The sequence below is a fragment of the Odontesthes bonariensis genome, chromosome 1, assembly GCF_027942865.1.
Source record: "Odontesthes bonariensis isolate fOdoBon6 chromosome 1, fOdoBon6.hap1, whole genome shotgun sequence".
NCBI lineage: Eukaryota > Metazoa > Chordata > Actinopteri > Atheriniformes > Atherinopsidae > Odontesthes > Odontesthes bonariensis.
Genome location: NC_134506.1, coordinates 22675745 through 22681744, shown reverse-complemented (window position 1 = coordinate 22681744; position 6000 = coordinate 22675745). Strand labels below are relative to the sequence as shown.

The 6000-nt window shown below is 41.7% G+C and overlaps 1 protein-coding gene across 3 annotated transcripts in view; it reads left to right on the top strand.

Moving 5' to 3' along the window:
- The first annotated feature begins 899 nt into the window (after positions 1-899).
- The window catches only part of tead1b (TEA domain family member 1b), a 57668-nt gene continuing 52567 nt past the window's right edge, over positions 900-6000 (top strand). For all 3 annotated transcript variants that reach the window (XM_075460558.1, XM_075460566.1, XM_075460547.1), the window contains exons 1-2: positions 900-1119; positions 1583-1721. The gene's annotated coding sequence lies outside the window, so the exon portion shown is untranslated. The remainder of the gene's footprint in view (positions 1120-1582; positions 1722-6000) is intronic.

Sequence of the window (6000 nt, the reverse complement as noted above, 5' to 3'; positions counted from 1 at the left end):
CATCTCGTTCTTGTGTTTCAGTTTTTGTAGCCACGATCTGAAGATGCAACCAGGGCCACGGCCAAAACTGTACCTACAGTCTTATTGAGACGTCTTTCAAAAGTAACCTGATTGTGTAATCCCAAATACATGCAATCCTTTAACCCCGCAAAAAAAAAAGGGGTCTTGGACAGGGGCGGTCCTAGAGGCGAGCCAACCGGGCAGGCGCCCGGGGCGGCATCGCGGAGGGATGAAAAAAAAAAAAAAAAACATAAAAAAAAAAAAAAACGATCCAAAAAAACCCAAAAACGTAGCACCTGATTGTATTTTAACTGCCTTAACCCCTTAGCATTTCTGGTGATTTGCCTGAAGGAATGCCTGAAAACTGCACTTTTTCTTAAACGATCACTGTAGATTTTTCTACCTTCGCCTTGATTTAAAAAAAAATAAATATACCATGAAACAGGCTTGTAATAGCTAAAAGGCCTTAAAGATGGACTCAAACAGTGCCAACAGGTCCTAGAAAGGTTTTTATTCCATATTTAATATCTGTATATCAAAATATGAGATTATACACCCTTTTCTGTATGGATATGTCTAGGCGACTTTGTACAGGGCCATTTGGAAAATGATAAAAATAATATTAAAAGTAAAAAAAATAATAATTAAGGGGGGGTTGGGGGCGCCAGCACCGGGTTTCGCCCGGGGCGTAAATCAGTGTCGGACCGCCACTGATCATAATTGATTTAAGTTTATGACAAGGAGGTTGTGAAGCTGTAAAATCGGAGTTCCGTCGAGTCCTTGAAGGCGTCAGCTCCCGGGATGTTTAGTGCCCTCCCCAGTCCCCCTCCCAGTCCCCCGCTTCGCTGCTGCCTGCTGCCCGGGCTGGCTGCTGGCCGCTGGGCTCGGGATGACGCCACCTCTCGCTCCGCCCCGGCGCAAACTCGCTCCCTGCGTTCATTTCATTCCTGCTCTCATTCCGTGCATTCTTCGCATCTCTGACAGTGCGCGAAGCGATTTACCTACACCTTCCTGGCTGGCCCAGAAACACCAGAAAAACTTGACATAGTATTCAAAATACTCAGTAACATCACAATATCAAAAGAAAGGGGCATTTGTAAATGAGATATCAATAACGAGGTAAGTTTCAATGGTAGTTGCAGGTATTAAAACTGGTCGTGGACTTCTGTTCAAGGGGGTTAGTTTAGATCTTTTGGATATACTGCACATTGTATTAAAATTGTTGCCATATTTAGGTCTTTAGGATATATCCCATTTTTATTTTTAAAAGAAACGTTAGGTCGTTTGTTTCCTTCGCGTGGATAGATGGCCGCTGTTGCAACAGGGTGCTCACTTTGAACACACTGTTGTAGCCCATGGCTTTGACACGGCAGCGAAAAATCTTTGACATTTTTCACATTTTTTGAAAAGAAGCCTGATCGTACGCCCCTATATAAAAAAAAAAACCTCAGACGCCGTTTGCCCCGTGTGAAGCAGCGGGGAAACTCGGACTGGGATTCGAGACGAACTAAAAATACACAACAGAAATTGCAGTTTTTGGACAAGATGACGGTTGAAAACGTTGTCGTTTTCCTTTCCGTAGTTGGCTCAGCCTGGAGTTGTTGGAGATTTCACGGGAGCATTTGTGGACCACCTCGAAGAAAGCGACACGGAGGGGAGACTTGTTGCTTCAGCACGTTTGACTGTGCTGTCTTTGTCAGCCGCCATCGAAGTTTTTCTCTGTAAGTAAATTTTTGTTTTTCTGCTTGTTTGTGATTTGTCTCAGCAGCCCGTGTGCCGCTCTCCATGTTGTTACTGTAACCAAAGCGACCGAATAGGAGCGAGCTCGAGCTTCGCCGAAACTCTCGTGCTGTTTCCCGTTAAAGCTCTTCTCTTCCACTCAATGGTTTGGAAAAAACATCAAACAAAAACCTACTAAAATGATAGAAAACATAATAATATGATAATATGTGGTGGTTTAAAACTGTATTAAAGGGCCTATCGTGGTTTTGTTTATCGAATTAGCTTGAACTTATAATAGCCACCTCCGGTTGTCCCTCAATGAAAGATGATAGGAAGGGAAGTGTGTCGACTCTTTTTCAATTTGGAGCTGTTTAGTGGAGTAAATGGAGCTTTTATTGGGGGATTCCTGTATTGTTGTCCTTTTCCTTCCTCTGCTTTGGGAAATGCCTGCTCAGCTAAAACTGAACGCCCCCCCAGCTACAGATGAACTCTTGAGTGTCAAAAAGTTTTACGCCTGACAGTGATTTCATCCACAAACCTGTAGACCAAACATGGTCAACTTTCATTTGCAACAGTGAGATATATTATATCTATACAGATATAGATTAAATGAAGACATCGTCTTTTGTACCATGCTTTGTTCCCCTTGTATTTTAAGGCTATATACACACATAGCAGAGAAATATTCAGGCAGAAAGGTAAGCAAATAAGCTCACTGAGGACACATCACACAAACAGTGTGCACAAAAACAACATTAACACAATTTTACAAGCTTTAGGACAAACTTCTAACAAATCCAACAGAAAACTCCCTACAGCCTTCTCAAGTCATTTCCCATCTTTAAAAACACGAGTTGCATTTATACAAAAACATTATTACCATATTGTACAGATGGATATAGATTCTGACTGCTGTATTCTGACTTCTTTTTAAAGCTTGACGTTTTTACGACGTGTTTGCTGTACTTGGACCTTTTACTTTTTTTTTCAGTAATAATTTGTTTGAGAGAAGATGAGTTGGAATAAGGCTGCAGCCTGTTGTTGAGTGTATATATGTAACTTTATGCAAGCACCCCCCCCCCCCCGAAAAGTATTATTTCCAGCTTTTGAGGACTAGTGGTGGAAAAGAGGATCAGTGGTTGGATACGTTGGTGCCTGAAATGACACTGTAGCCTGCCGTGTTTGATTGACTTTGATTTGGTTTGCCTTTCCCAAACAGGTCGCTCTGGTGGCGTGATGGTGGTCTTAATGAATTATTGCTTTAGCTAAAACTTTCAAAATGAGTCCCGGTGAGGTCACAATCATAATATTCGATTCAGCTCAATATCCGTGGGTGCAGTAGTGTCTTGTGACAGAACTGTCTCTTTGCAAAAAACAAACAAGAGAGCAGAAACGACCTGCTCTTGGCCACTTTAAGCTTTTGTTTGCAGCCTCGCACCCTTTTTTATTCAAGTATTGAATGCGAAAGCAGCTGGTCAACGCAAGTACGCAAGTTCTCTTCACTTCTGTAACTGCTGTCGTTTCCTGGTTAAGAGGTTGAACGCAGTCAGGCACAGCAGCAGACATGTCACAGTGTAAAATTGCTTGCTTTGAGAGAAAAACAGAAATAAATAGTTACTTTGTTTTCAGGTTATGCAACCGGTGGACTTGTTGGACTGAAGCCTGCATAACATTTGTACAAGAATAGCATGTCGGGTTTGTTTGACTGAGCGAGGCTTTACCACTAAAATTTGAGATATAAATCTGCGCAGTGAGCGTTACCTGCAGGGTGTTGAGGAGAGGGCAACACAGCTCCGGTGCAAGCCAGTCAGCATTTTTCTGTACATTAAGATAAGAAATGTGATTTTTAAGAAATGTCACGGGGATGAATTGCATCATAGTCTACAGAAGTACTGTCTAAACTGTCTGAGTGAGAAAGGATTGTGCCTGTGGATATATCGCCTCATTGTTCAGGTTGTCTTCCCTCACTCTGCCTTGTTCAGGTCAGAGGGCAGGACTGCAGAGAGCGTAGTCTATCTGTGGTGAAGTGTGGACAGAATAATGTGCTTTTGTGAAGCACAGAGTGGACTGTGTTACTTCTTGGAGCCAAATGAGACTTCTTTTCTTCTGTTAACTGTAAGAGAACTGCATTTTGCTCAGATATTTCTTTTGGTCCAGTCTGTTTCTTCGCTGGGAGTAAACAGTGCGATTTCTCCTGTCAGTGATGGGGATTTCGTCAGCTTGGCATAATGCACAAGGTCTCATTTTGGGAACTCTTTGCACACAGTAATGGCTCTATCTGACCATAATTACTTATGACAATTGGAATTATACACCTAGTATAACTTTAGTTACCTGGAATAATAAAGCAACACCGACAGTCTAAATGATACCAAGACTGTTCATTAAAGAGGGAACATTAATTCTACCTCCAATCACTTATTATCGTAATTAGCAAAATTTTGCAGTGACTTGAAATGGTCGCTGACTGTTTTGATAATTAGCGTATTAAGAAATACAGTCATTCCCATCTGACTGCTGGAGAGAATAGAGCATAGAGATATATTAAACTTCTCAAGATGGCTTTTAATTTACAAAGAGCTTTTTTTAATTCCACAAGTATTAGTCAGCAATAGATTTTTTCCTCCTACTGGAGTTGTAATGTAAACTTTGCTCTATGTTCATAACTACATTCATACGTTTGTGCTGAGCTGTATTGTTTTGTTTTGGCCTAGATTTGATGCGACAGACGTAAAACTGACACAGTCACAAACTGCATTTCAGGTAAAAGCTGTAAGTGTCAACTGAGTTGTTTAAAATAGCTGAATACTGTGTACACCATATTGCTCTTTTTTTTTTTTTTTTTTGGCAGGAAAAAGGATCCGCTGTCTGTAATTGAATTGTGACACTGAGTCATTAAATGTGTGATCAGATGTGATATGCACCAGGGGTTAAACCACATCAAAACATCAGTGGTCTCTGTAGTCAAAGCAGAAGAGGGACACTCCCGCAGGCATCCAGGCTTGTGTGTGCCCTTAGGTAAACCCTGATCTAGAAAGGGAATTTTAGAGTATGTGCTGCTGCTCAGCGGTTTGAGCGGGGCTCGCCGAGGCCAGTGGAGAGTGTCACCAAAAAGGAAAAGCTGGCTCAAAGCCACTGACGTCATCTAAGTAAATCTGCTTCAGCACTGCAGCTATAAAATGACTGCCAGCTACCGAATGCACTTTGTCCCCTCCAACCACCTTAGAGCAACACTGTTTTTTATTTTTCCTTACCTCTGCCTTTCTGCACACTTAAGGAAAGCCGTCTTTAGATATATTTCCATTTCTCTCGAGTTGAAGCAAACACTGACTATTCATAAAAAAAGGACGAAGTTTGGCCTTTCTGGATTTAAATAAAGCACCAAATGTTGAGCCTGTCCTTTGAAGTCACACCACTTTATTATTACAGCCTTATAATGTTTACCATATGGCAACCTCAATCAGTGCTGTGGAAAAGAGCATTTTCAGCTCCATTATGTCTCAAACCACTCATTATTAATGTGTAGTGCTTCATAAGTTTTTAAATGCTTGGAAATGTTCTCTTATTCTTATTTGGAAAAAAAGAGGCTAAATAAATGAGCTGCCTCATGGTCACACACAGGCAGAAAGCAATATGTATACCCCATGAATCATTTGATGAGTCAGTTACTGAAACCACTTTAAGCATTTTCAGCTCTAACCACAATCAAAGCAGGAAATCTGGGCTTCAACAACTTCCTTTCTCAGTGCTGACCATAGAAGCAACCGTGGTGCTCAACTGCTCACCAGTGAATGGAAACTCATGAAGCAAAGGCACACAGTCACTTCATTTACGGAAACGGTGCATAATTTGTGGCTTATATTCAAATGTGGGTTATTTCGTCTCTCTTGAACCGTAAGCCTCATTCACTGCTTGTTCTAAATTCCCGCAAGAGCTTTCATCAATGGTCATTGTATTGTTATCGTGACTGAGAAAGATCAGGGAGGCACTCTCTGCCCTGAAGGTGCCCTGGTTTTAGTCAAAGCACAGACAGAGTGGAGGGTAAACTCCCGTGCTGGCTGTGCCTGGTATATTAGTGTGGAATCTGATCCAGGAAAGTGCAGTGGAGAGCTGTGTCATCAAAACTTTATTTTTCTGCGTCGAATCTGATAAGTGGGCCCAAACAGTGGACATTTTCGACAAGGAGTTGTTGATTTAAAATAAACCCAGCTCGAATTGGCTGTTGTGTTAACAGTCGTCCATCATTATTCCATTAGCGCATATGTAGGCTGAAGCCCT